The sequence below is a fragment of the Sceloporus occidentalis genome, unplaced genomic scaffold (assembly GCF_023333645.1).
Source record: "Sceloporus occidentalis isolate IW3139 unplaced genomic scaffold, rSceOcc1.0.p SCAF_3, whole genome shotgun sequence".
NCBI lineage: Eukaryota > Metazoa > Chordata > Lepidosauria > Squamata > Phrynosomatidae > Sceloporus > Sceloporus occidentalis.
The window spans coordinates 170,611,902-170,626,138 of NW_028316983.1; the positions used below are offsets into that span (position 1 = coordinate 170,611,902).

A 14,237-nucleotide genomic window follows, 5' to 3' on the forward strand; every position below is an offset into this window, starting at 1 on the left:
TCATCTGTGCTGCCAGTGACTTATAAGGATCACTGAGACAGCTGCTTGTCAGAGACTAAACTAACTGCTATGGGTCAGGAGGGCTCTCCATTTTCCTTCCTCTCATCACTCTTGCATTCTTGTTTCCTCTACAAATATTTATGTAATGCAGTCCCTCCACCACACCTCAGTGGATCCTTTTCCAGTTTATTTATTACCCAGTGCTTCTACAACAATCTGCCAAGTTCAGTTTCTGATACTGACACTGCTGTTTTACTGGTGTTGGCAATTATGCCAGACGTTTCTTGAGTCCAATTCTGATTGGTGGTGGCACAACCTCTTGGGTATTCTAGGAAGGGATGAGCTAAAACCAAGGCTGGCTGTATATGAGCATTCACATCAGAATGTGAAAATTTGTTAACATTCTATTACAGGTGGCCCTCCACATCTGCATCTTTGACTATTGCGGATTTGATTATTCATGAATTTGAATAATATGGTTTCTATAGGGAACCTCTAGGTTTTCCAGCATGACCATGTTGTCAACCTCTGCCAAATGTCATGCTAGGGAACCTAGAGATTCCTAAGGAGAACACTTCTCTAGGCGTTTGTAGGTCCTCCAGCACAATTTCATGGTCAACGTCTGGCAGATCTTGACCACAAAGTTGTCTTGGAGTCCTGTGCCACTAACCCCAGCTAATGTGGAGGGTCCACTGTACTAGCAATAGTATAAAGACACTCTATTACCAGCAATACTATAAAGAACAAAGAATCTTAGGACACATTAAATACTGTCAGGTTTAATATAAAGTAAGCTTACATGGATCAGATTCTCATGAAAGCATACACTACAGTAAATCTGTTAGCCTTATTTCTACTACAACAGAGGCTATTGCTCAGAAAGCTGCTTTGAATCCTGTGCTGGGAGAAATGTGAGCTGTGAACTAACTAACTAACTAACTAACTAAGTTGTCAGAAATGCTGACAAACATACATAAATGTCTTATTCAAATCTTTCAAAACCTGATTGCTCTCAGTTTTCCTTTTTTGATAAGAGTTAAAGTACAGTACTTACATTCACCCATATCTAAGTCGATCCAGGTTTCTGGGATCAATTTTTTGACTAAAATTTCTAGACTAATACATGAGTATATACAGTAATTTAATTCATATTAGACAAAATACCAAAGAAGACCTTTGTATTATACATAAGCCTTACTAACTATTCCTTCTGCAAGTAGTCAAATGTAAAATATGGACAACTAAAACTGGAACAAGGTATTAATAAGTTTTAATGCTTATGTTCCATCACTAGGTGTCATCACAATGTTTGACTGTTACTCTCAACAGCGTTATAATGCTATATTTAATAAGTAGACAAGGTCTGACCCTCTAGATGTTGCTGGACTCCAACTCCCATCAGTGCTTGTTACCCTACAGCAAGTGCTATGAAAATGAAGTGTTTTCACATATGTAGTATACCCTTAGGGAAAATGTGCAAGCTGAGTGCAACAAATTAGAAACAAAAGCACACTTATAAGGACAAATCCACGTGTGCAAGTTTCATTCTGTTGTGGAAGATGTGTGCAAGTATTACTCACTGCTTGTCCCTTTAAAATGTCCAGAAATAATTATCAGGAAAGCACCCAATTCTATGCTTTTTAAAGGAGTAACAAAAAAGCGAATAATGCACACATGTGCCCATCATGGCCTAGTTGTATTTTGACACTCCAGTGAAGGCTTATTTTGATATGTACTTGCAATGTGTTTGATGAAAAAAAGCAGCTCTTCCCCCAGCTCTATTGCCCTGCACAACTGTATAACCTCATCACAGAAACACTCAGCTTTCAGTGCTTTGCTATTGGTAAACAAAAGTCCAGTTAGCTCCCCTTTGCCTGCAACAATGCTCCGAGGTTTCTGTTTACCATTTGATTTATTTTATGCTGTGTTGCATGCAGTTACACTCCCCCTGAAAACAGGTTCACAGTTTGAATGTATTGCTAGACTCAGCTTTGAACCTGGAGGCCCAGGTTTCTGCAGTGGTCAGTAATACATTTACACATTTTAAACTTGTATGCCAACTGCACCCTTTCCCATTGAGACATCGCTCATTGAGATGTCAGATCTGGCCACAGTTGTACATGTCTTAATTGCATCCCATTTGGATGACTGTAATGCACTCCACTTGGGGCCACCTTTGAAGAGTGTTCTGAAACTGCTGCTTGTCCAAAGAGCTGCAGCCAAACTGTTAACCAAGGCAGGTTACAGAAACCATAAATCACCCCTGTCATAACAGCCCCGCTGGCAGCCAGCTTATTTATTGGCACAACTCAAAGTGTTGGTTATGCTCTATAAAGCCCTTTATGACTCAGGTCCAGGCTATCTGGCAGATTGTATCTCCCTGTATGGGTCTGCCCAGCTCCTGTGATTATAAGGAGACTTTTCTCTCAGCCCCACCACCATCACAAGCATGAGAGAGCCTTCTTGACGGCTGCCCCTAGACTCCCTTCCCAGGGAGGGCAGAATAGCCCATTCCTTGTTGGGCTTCCATCGGCAGGAAAAAAACTTTTTATTCAAACAGGTTTTTAAAACAGAAGGTTTTAAAGAAACAGGCTATAGCGTTTTTTTTTTAATAGAGAGCTTTTGATATTTTAAATAACATTTTAGCATTTTATCTTGAAGCATGAATTGTTTTAATACTGTAAATAGTTTGATTCTATTTTAATATTCACTTTCTGTAAATTTTTAATTGTATTGTTCTTTTAAACTGTGAGCTGCTTTGAGTCCCAATTACTTTGGAGGGGGCAAATTTATTTATTTGTATATTTATAAATAAACATAACAACAGCAGCAACATCCTCCTAATCATTAAAAAAAACATTTCTGTCTCCATTAGTGCAAGAAATTCTGTACATCATGTTTCTGTGGGATTTCTGGGTAGTTCATGAAACTGGACATTTGCCAAATTTATCAGAGAAAAGTGTATGGCAGTTTTAACCTGCCATGTCTCAGTTTACTATTGGACATTTATGATACAAACTTTTCCTGGGCTATACATTTTTCAGAAAGCTTTGGAATGGTAACACTACTACTGGTTTCTCTACCAGCTCCATCTCTTACTTGTATCCATGACCTACAAATTATCTCTGGGGAAAGCTTTCTTTATAGCTTTATAGAGCAAGAGAGCCAGCTTGGTGTAGAAGTTTGAACACTGGTCTACCACTCTGGAGACTAGGGTTTAAAACCCCTCTTAGCCATGGAAACCTACTGGGTGATATTGGGCATGTCACACTTTCTCAGTCTCAGAGGAAGGCAAAGAAACCCCTGTGACTGTTTTGCTTAGGGTTGGTATAAGTCAGAAATGACGTGAAGGCACACAACAATAACAAGATACAGAAAATGCAAAGGAAGAAAAAATATCACCCTTTGTTTCTTCCTTTGAGTCCTTTCCTTTAGTGTTACATTCTTTCAAATCTTCAAGATACAGCAACAGCTCTATGATAAACATATGCAGGCAAAGTTGACTTGCCCCTACAGCTTTTTCACGCCATTCACTGCTCCTGATATTGTTACATTTGAAAGAATCGCTCATTTCACATGTATCTTGTTTTGCTAATTCCGTAGAAAATGCCAGAGAATGCTGTCTCTATCCACAATTAGGCAGGCATAAAAGCTTCTATTGTACTTCTAGTGTGATGGTGCTACTATTCCTATGAATTATTCACTCTATTGAAGAGTAATCTGCCATTGCATTAAAAATAGGTCACCAAGGATGCTGTCAAGTGCACAGAGTGGGAAACAGAAAAGCAAGATTTGCCTTGGGCAGCTGAAGAAAAGCCAGCTTGCCAAAGCCAATCTGTGTTATAATTAACTATGGCCTGAATTATATTTACATTATCACAAATGTAGTCTTCTACCCTAATGTTAGCAAAACACAGCATCTGAACACTTGGCATTTATTAAGCATTTCAATTACATAGCTGCCTAAAAGCATCCTGTGCTAAGACTTCACAGTTTGAATTACCAACTCCCTTGCAACTTTCTATTAGGGGTATAAACACAATAGAATGAAACAAAACTAAGTTAATTGCACTTTGGTTCACTGAAATTGGTAAGGCTGAAGTTATGTCAAGAAAAAAAAATCTGGATTCATTTTTTCTTGGGTTTAAAAATGGGCCTGGAAGGGCTTGCAATAATAGTGATTAAATAGTGATTTGAAATGATTTTGAAATATTATTTAATTCTGTTTTATTAATCTTTGAATTTGTTTTGTGTCTTATTCGTAAAAGGTCCTCCCATTTCTCTTTCCAATTCTCACTATAACTTCTGTTTCAGTATTTACTTCTCCAAAGCTGAAATCATATTGCATAACTACAACCGAAATCTGTGTCAAACCTCATAATCATTTATGGAATGTCTTAACTAGTTAATCATAGCCAACTCTTTTATTACTTGTAACCACTACTAGTTAGTGTACTTTCCTAATAAAATCTCCAGTTTCCACCTCTGTTGTCCCCTTCTGGGGTACCTGAGGTGGGACCATCTGCTTCTCAGACTGATCTGTCTCTGCTGCTCATGCGGGAGTCCAGTACATTTCAGTCAAAAATACTTTAGCTTTGGACTAGCTCTACTGGATTAAAAGCAGCTGGTATTCCAAACAGCCAAAAATCAGGGTCCCCTTTGAAAGCAGTTCCTCCTAGCACACAATTGACAAAAAATAAAAATAAAAATAATCTATTCATCTGTTTTCCAGAAATGTTTGACCCCTGAACAAGGAGAAATAGCCTGTAGATATTTGTTTGCTTGTTTGAGATGTTTCAGAGCCAATCAGCATGATAACAATATTCTAACTAGCTTCAGAAATATGTATGCCTTTTAATGGTGTTTATTTATGGTATGACTGTAGGTTCCTGAACCCGGAGGAGATTGGACTAAACAACCGATAGGTTTCTTTTAACTGTGTAACAATATTTACAAGGAATGCCAAGAAAATATCCCTTCTCAGACTGAGATTTCATTCTGATGTTACCTCTGTTGCATAGGAAACAGCAGCATTCTAATGGCTTTCACAGTCCCGAGGAAATATCACACGGTTGTGTGTGTGACACTGAATAAGATGGTAAACTGAGGTATTCTGGCATACCAGGGGATGGGGGGAAGCCCTTGATTTGCTCTGCTTGATTTGAGATCTTTCTGCCTCAAGCCCATTGCCTAATGCATTTGCTGTTCCTTTCAAAGAAATGCACCCAGTGCGCTTGAGGTGGGTCGTGCCTGCTGTTCGAAATGAATGGTGCCAGCAAGTTAGTCACTAAATATGTACAGGTCTCAAAAGTCGAACCAGTGTGTTATTTTTGTCAAGTCATGTCACTGAAGCGACCTGAATCCAACTTAAGTCTGAGTCAATTGACTCAAGTTTATCTACATCACTGCCAAAATTCAACCATTTCAGTCTCGTGATTTCATTCTGCTAATTTGTAAAATAGCTAAAAGTATCATGAAGTCACAGGCATGATGGACAGAGTATCCCATTTGTGAGGTTACAGTCTCATGCACATTTCTGCAGGGAGCTGCCTCTGCCTTGGTCATATTAAATTTACCACCAATATGTCAGTTCTGGTTTCTATTGCCAGGTGTTATCCATACTGAGAGTTAATTCAGAAAACAGAAACATGTATCTCAGTGGGCAGAAAGTTGAATGTTCTTATCTACAAGGTGAGTGTTTCTCTCTCAAGAAAAGTTCCCACCCCTTCCCCTGAAAGTCTCAAGACTTGCAAGTGATGCATTTTGCGCCTTACCAGTTAGAATTCCTCTTGTTATTTTCTCCCCTCTCCCTCTGCTTTTTCATGGCAGAAGGAAAAAAAATTACAACAAATGGGCTTGATGGAACTGTACATTCCAATTCCTCATAATGCTTAGCAACCAGAACAGGCTGAAGCAGCCTTTGTGCATGGTGTCTCTGTGCGTACATGTTTGAGTGAGTGTGAGAGTTCTCTGTTCTTTAATTAATATGCCTCTGAAAGCATCTGGAAACCTGTTATGTTTTGTTTCAAGAGTCAAAAGTCAAGATATGTGCAAAGATTATCAATGTAAATGTAACAGCAAGATCTAAACCTACAGGAACTCTATTTTCACATTCCTTGTAAGAAGGAGAGGTGTGTGCTCCATTTAAATCATGAGCTACCAGGAGGGCTTTGTTGGAAATAAACATCTCTCACTCTGTTTCAATTATAAAAACCAGGGTGGGGAAAGTATAGCCTAGGGACCAATTTATGAACCCAAGCCCCTTGCAAGTCCCCCAACCCCCATTTTGATTTTACAAAAGTTTTCAGCACAACGTGGGGTGGGCCAGAACCACCCCCCCCCCTCAGTTCTCCAAACTCTACCATAAGGAGGTATTTGTTTGCCATAGGTTCTAACTGGCCCAAGACTATAACAGCATGAAATGTCAGAAAGCCACTCTGCAGTAGCCGGGATGGGGTACAAAAACACTGTCCGCTGTCCTACCCTACTTCCATCTTCAGGTACAGCTCAAGGTAAGTTGATGCCAGAGGTGAACTGTTGTATATACCTTTCCCCATTTATGCAAATAGTTGATAACTCATAATGGAATGGCATCCTTTGCTATACCGGATACTAGTAAGCTAGTTTAGGAGAATAGAATAGGTCCATGTTGAACACACAGTTGTTTCCTCCAACAGAGGATAATCACTAGAGGGCTCAGAAGGAAGAGCCTTGTGCTGCTCTCCATCATCTGCTGACTGAGGCAACTAGGTTATTCAGCCCTACACAGCTTAAACATCTCCTCCTGCAATATGCTTCAAGGCAGTTCTCTCACAGAATTGGAGCAGCAATCAGGCAATGCCATTGACTAGCCAAATAAAGGGAAGTGGGTCCTTTGAGTTCCATCACTGGCACTTTAGTATTAGATCATTCATTTTACCACCCTAGCATGGTTTTGATTTTCTGCATCATTAAGTCTAAATGAAATCAAATGCTTGCCCTAGTTTTGGCTTTGCTTCAGCATAATTAGCGAATGAAGGCCTTTGGGTCAGGAAAGATAGTACAGGTCAGATAAGGTCTCCTTTATCCAAAATGCTTGGGACCAAAAGTGCTTTGGAATTTGTATTCCTTTTGGATTTTGGAATACCTGAATTTACATATACATACATAATGAGGTATCCTGGAAATGGGATCCAAGTCTAAACACAAAATTCATTTATCTTTCATATACATCTTATAAACATGGCCTCAATGTAATTTTATACAATATTTCCAAAAATAGTTTGCATGGAACATTTGCATGAAAATTTGTGTACACTGAACCATCAGAAAGCAAATGATCACAATCTCAGCCACCCATGAAAAAAGTTTTGGTTCTTGAAATATTTTGGATTTCAGAATTCTGGGTATGGGAGAGTCTACCTGTACAAGCCAAATTCATCAATGTATTTTATTTTTAAAAAAACCTTATTACTATTGTCTTGCTTTTAAAAAATAAATCCATGAGGCTAAGCCCACTGCTACACATCAGTTCTCCAAAGTTTTCCATACAGTGACATTTGTTTACCTGTCAGAATGCAGAGATTTTAAAAGCAGGTAAGGCAGCATTAGAAATAATGCATGTTATTTATCATCATGGCATTGATAAAGAGAATTGCTTTTTAACTTAATGACCCCAAATGCTATTATCATTCCAAAGTATAGCATCAGCAGCTGATTCGGCTTGTTGTCCTATTCAGGTAACCTCTCCTGCTTTGTGTTAAGTAGCAAATAAACAGTTTTTCAAACAAACGCATAAGGAGGAGGAGCATGCTAGCCTGGCTCACTCCATTACAGTTATGTAAGGTGAGTTCTGAATTGAACCCTGGAAAAAGCACTGTTTCAAATTTTCTGGAGAGTCTCCATGAACACAGAAGCTTCTCTAGTTCTGGAGTTCATATTTTCACAAGTAGAAGAGCATGCTGGAAATAATGTGGGAAGGAGACAGGGTTTGCTTACTCTCCCACCTTGCATATTTATTTAACACATTTCCCTAAAATCTAAACAAGGCTAGACAGAAAAAAGTATGGATACTGAAAGTAAGAATAAAAAAAAGACATATGCATCTGACTCCCACCAATTCTAACAGGCCTGGACTGCAGTATTGGAACAAGACTAAGGACCTAAGATTCAGCACTAGAACAGTGCAAATTTTGTAACTAGAAAACACATGGCTGAGATGAATTCTGCTCACTGGACTTGCATTTAACCTGTGGATTTTACTTAGCTATCTTTATCTACCCCCTATGATTAAAAAAATAGGTTGGGAGAACTGGGAGCAGAGCTATGATGTGAGAGAAACTAGAATGGATACTTGATTTGGGGAAGTGGCAATGAGTTGTGAAGCACAGCTACCTCATACTCTGCAGAAGCTATATAAAGTAAGACCATATAATATGCATACAAAGGGCTGGTATGCATATGGGGATCATTTTTATCTACATGGATCCAGGAATACTAATGCAAGTGGTGGGTAAACTGGAGGTGGAGGCCAAAAAAAGGTTCTTCAGACAGTTGACAATGGCATGAATTAGATTTGTGGTGAGTACATTCTTTCCAATGTCATGTCTAAATGAATAGGTTTTGCAAGATATCGTAGTGCTTTAAATACATGCAAGGCCTGTTCAAGCAGAAAGCAAAGTGTGACAAGTATGCATACACAAAACAACAGTCATCAATATATTTGGCTCACTGATCAAAAGCAACACATTGAAAAACCTTTAGAAGATACAGTAATTACAAAAGATGAGTTCTAATGGAATAGATTTCTCCAACTGTAATGTGTTTACCAACTGAAGAAGCTTCTAACCAATTATACAACAATTTTTTAATGGAAAAACAATTTAAAAAAATTTTTTTAACTAATCTGTCTTCATCAGTGTGATGTGGTGGCTTAGTGGTTAAGATGCCAGTTCTGATGATCAGAAGATTGGAAAGTTAGCAGTTCGAAGCCCAAGCGCTGTGTGATGGGGGTGAGCTCCCATCACTAGCCCCCAGCTTCTGCCAACCTAGCAGTTCAAAAGCATGCAAATGCAAATAGATAGATTGATACAACTTTGGTGGGAAAGCAACAGCATTTGGTGCAGTCATGCAGGCCACATGACCACCGGATTCGTCTTCAGACAATGCTGGCTCTTCGGCTTAGTAATGGTGATGAGCACTGCTCCCTACGTTCAGTTACAACTAGACATTCATGTCAAGGGACTACCTTTATCAGTAGCCTCTGCAACTAGAATTTTGTAACACTGCAGAATAAAATCTAATTACCCAAGTAAGGTGTTTTCACCAGTAAGGAATCGTCTACCATGGCTGGAATACTCCAGGCCGCTCTCAAAGTATTCTGGCCCCAAAACTATCTCAGATTCCTACTATTATCTCTGCATTCTCCAGCAACACGTGGTAGTTGTCTACACACAGTCCCTACTATGACATCCAGTGGTGCCATGTCTACGCACTTCATTGTGACCTCAGAAAGATCAACTTGCACCACCAACGGTGGTGCTGGACGACACAGCAGGGAATTGGATGTAGACAGCTGCCCCGCATTGCTGTGAAATTCTACAGATTCTCCTGTAAAATCTAGAGCAAAAATGAATTATTTTATACCAGTTTAAGGGAGGGAAAGAATGGATTCAGTGTAGAACTGGTAGTCCGCACTAGACTCCGGGCTTGGTTTTGCATTGTGTGAACAAGTCACTTTGAGGGAAACCAGTGTAATTAACCTGTGTACCCATGCCCTTAGTTAACAGTGACAAAAATAATCATTTGAATATTAGTTTATTCAAAATATGCAAGAATAAAGTTACACTGTAAGGAGATGACAGCATGCTTTTTAAAACTATGGATTGAGTCTAGGATCTATCTTCTGTTAATGCAGGGGTGGGGAAGCTACGGCCCTCCAGGTTCTGATGAACTACCATTCTCATCATGTCTTACCACCAGCTAAGCCAAAGGAAGTTTTAGCCAGGCTCCTGGGGGCTTAGTTGTAACCCCTCCCCTTCTCCCCTTATGGTGATGTAGTGTCTCCTTCATAGCTGAAATTAAGTGGTACTGTTCTGTTTTTAAAGGAAACTAATCCTATGCAGCAAGAGTAACATTTTGCACTGAATGTTCCTATTATGTCATGGAAATTAATAAAGGAAGGGGAAGACTGGGGAAAGTAAATTGCAAAACCATTTTACAAGAATTCAGATAGTGCTGAACTAGTTGCACAAATTTGTCACTTTGTTACTTCCTCTGGAGTGTAGTAAGAGGAAGGAAAATAGCAAGCAAATGGGGCAATAACTACATATTGCAGGAGCCCTGTAAACTAGATTGCATTTTGATTTTTGATTTTTTTCATAGGAACTTCTTTACTGCACATGATGCCCATACCTGTGCTGTAGTCATAATGCACAAAATGTTTAACTAATTATCACTAATTATTTAAATAAAATTATTGGAAATGGAACTGTAACTAATTATTTCACTTTTTCAGTTACACAGAAGAAATATTTTGAAGAATTATACTTTCATTTTTAATAATTACAGAACTGAGTGAAAGGCTGAAAGGGTAACATCCTTCTTTATGTAGTACTGCCAACTGATAAAATATTTATTTTATACTTTTTATTTGTTGGTTTTACAAGGGTATGTAAAATGGTGTCTAATATTTTTAATTTTTTAAAAAAATTAGTTCATGTTTTATTCCATATATTGTGCAGGGCTTTGGCTATACATACAATAATGTTTATGATGATGATGGCCATAGTGGGGAAAACTGATAAGAAATGAATCTCATTAAATGTGAAGTGAATGGCCACTCAATAATAATCTCACTACACTGAGAGTATGTGGCTCTAAATCCTATTTTTAATCTCTACTGGAGCACATCTATAAAACCAATGGGAACTTAGTGAGTTAATGTTACACCTGCAGATCAGACACTGGTGGCTGAACATGTCCTGATATGAATGGAAATCAAATTCCAGTAACCAGGGGCATTACTAAGGGTGAGGCGGGATGCGCCAGATGACAGCCTAAAGGGGGAAGTGACACCACTTATTCCCAAACATCTGCCTTTTGGCATAAAGGGGCTGTGAAATTTGCCTGCATTCCTTTAAAATGCTGAAGAGATGGTGTGAATCTGCCAACACTCAGTGGGAGGAGAAAAGAGAGGCTCCAAGTTTTTTTTAAACCCATTTAATTTAAATTACTTTTGTTTAAATTAAATTTTTATTTTTTGTAAAAAATAAAATAAAAAATTAAAGTCTTTTAAATGTTTCTTTTAAAACATCACATCTTACCAAAATTTCACTTTAAGCACACAAGACTATGTACATGGAAATACATTTAGACTGTGTGTATATAATATTGTAATTTAAAGGTATAATTTCAATTTTGCTAATTGTTTATGTCACAACTATTACCATTACATTCAGTGATACATTTGTTATGAGTAACATTAGTACAAAAAACATTGCTAAGGATTCTGTATGGTGTCGTATGGGAGGTGGTCAATGTGGGGGGCGGGCGGTGACAACATGAATTACTGCACGAGGCAATGCCAAACCTAGTGACACCATTGCCAATAACCATTTGTACAGCTATCATTTCATCTGTGTATCAGCAGTGCATGAATGTGCATGTATGTGGTATCCTTACAAAGAGCCAATAAACACCATGGGCATGTGGCAACTAATTTACTGCCACTGCTGGTGGGTTCCTTTATTTCAAATTGCTCTCAATTCAAATTTTGTGTGTGTGTGTGTGTGTGTGTGTGTGTGTGTGAACACATGAATGTATGAACTTGGATGTTGTTTGTCCCAACCACCATAAACCTATTGGCTCAAGACTTATCAAATTCCATTGAATCAATGGATCTGCCCTAGTTGGGACTAACAACTGGATTTAGGCCAAGGACACCCCTTTCCAGGCAGCAGGGAAGCGGCCTGGAAAAGTGGTGGATCGGGGCCTCAGGGCTGCCACTGTGGCAGCTGAGGCCCCGATCCATCGAGGAAAGGGGCGGGGGCAGTCTGTACACCATATAAAAAGCAACATCAGCTTTTTTTTTTTTTTTTTTTTTTGTGGGTTTTTCGGGCTATGTGGCCATGTTCTAGAAAATTTTCTTCCTGACGTTTCGCCAGCATCTGTGGCTGGCATCTGAGATGCTGGCGAAACGCCAGGAAGAAAATTTTCTAGAACATGACCACATAGCCCGAAAAACTCACAAAAACCATGGATGCCGGTCATGAAAGCCTTCGACTTAACATCAGCTTTCCTATAACTCCAGATTTCTCACAAGTGGCCTGCATTCAGCAGGGATAAAAAATCTCTTAGGAAAAGTATATACTACAGAAAATCGCTGTTGCCTTGGTGATGAACAGCAGGACATTTCCTTTTCTTTACATTGGCATTCATTTTGTTCGATATGCATTCATATTCCCTGGGTGTGTGATATAAAGTAAAGGGTTAGGTAGAGGGGTGTTAAGCTCTAAAAGCTTTCAGGATAAATTGCTCTCAGCCTCCCCAACAAGTACAATAATTTGCAGACTGGGCTGCTACCCAACCAGTGCCAAAGAACACATGGTAACATTTGAGACAGTGATTTCATAAGAATTAGAGGTGGTGGAATTATTATTGATGTTGTTAATGAAAGAAATCCAGAAGCCTGAAGGTATTTACGTTGAAAAATATAAATACTTCCCACAAAATTCATTAGAATTGGAAATATATATAGTAGTAAAAGTTTATTCGGTCATTGACCAGCAAAATATATATATGTTCCTTTTAAAGTCCTGTGATGCATTATTCACATTCATGGAAAACACAGAATTCAAGTAAAGGAGAGGTGATTTAAATACAGCTAGTTGATGGCATCATTGTTAGGAGAGGTTTGGGATCCAGGTAATGCTGGTTTTTTTGTGGATGCATCTACACCAGTGGTTCACAACCTTTCTAATGCCGCGACCCTTTAATATAGTTCCTCATGTTGTGGTGACCCCCAACCATACAATTATTTTCATTGCTACATGCAAATATGTGTTTTCCGATGGTCTTAGGCGACCCCTGTGAAAGGGTCGTTCGACCCCCAAAGGGGTCCTGACCCACAGGTTGGGAACCACTGATCTGCACTGTATAAATAATGCAGTCTGATACCACCTTAACTGCCATGGCTCCATCCTACAGAATCCTGGGGTGTGTATTTTTGTGAGGCACCAGCACTCTGGCAGAGAAGGCTAAAGTCCCTGTAAAACTGCAGATCCCAGGATTCCTTGGGATGGAACTACAGTACTGAAACTGGTGTCAAACATCATTATTTCTGCAGCATAGATTTGTAATTTAGAGACAATTCTTAACAGATGGCTTCTTTGCACTGTCTTTATAAATTTGTTAATTCAGATGGATGAGCTTCTTCTTTATGTGCATCTATGCTGTAGAAATAACAAAGTTCAACACCAAGGAATACTGGGATCTGCAGTACAAAAATACTTTGTCACCAACAAGTAAGATTCTCACAGGTACAGAAAATATCAAATAATATAGGGCCACTAAATTGGACATCATCAGGAAACCTTGGCATTCCAGATGTTGTGGCCTACAAGTCCCAGCAGACCCAGAGGGGGAGCTGTCATCTAAAACATCTGGAAGGTCAAAGAATCCCCACTTGGGAAAGCTGAAAGATGCTCAGAAGGCACCAATAATCTACTTTACCAGAATGAGGGTGAGAAGGACACCCAATAAAATGCAGAAGAAATGCACAGGAAATCAGAATATCCTTCTTGGATATCCTTATAAATGAAACTGTGGGAATTTTAAAGAAGTTATAATGCTTTGATTAAAAACTGGTTGAAACACCAGGGGCCAGATAAAGTGGCCATGAAGGCTGGCAATGGGCTGTTGGCTGCTAGTTGAACATCTCTCTTTTAAAGAATCAGAAAAGACAGGCAACCATTACTGGGTCATGCTTTGAGTCTCATGAATTCTTAAGAGGGGATGTTGTATAGGTATTCAAACATTATTTATGATTTTGTGGCCATTTGCAAGAGAGGGACTATTTATTATTCCAGTAACCCTTTTCTCTTTTAATATAGAAGCTTTAAGATGGAATTTTAGGGAAATGTTTCATTTTTTTTAAAAAAAAAGTCATTTCTACATTTGCTCAAAACCATATAAAATGTTAATGACCTTCATATGCAACAATATATGTTGTTCTGTTAATCCTGTGCTGAGACATTACA

The 14,237-nt window shown here is 38.9% G+C and overlaps 1 protein-coding gene across 2 annotated transcripts in view; it reads right to left on the bottom strand.

Annotated features, from left to right (window-relative positions):
- RIPOR2 (RHO family interacting cell polarization regulator 2) overlaps positions 1 to 14,237 on the bottom strand; it is a 142,418-nt gene that overhangs the window by 70,359 nt on the left and 57,822 nt on the right. The gene's annotated exons all lie outside the window — the stretch shown is intronic.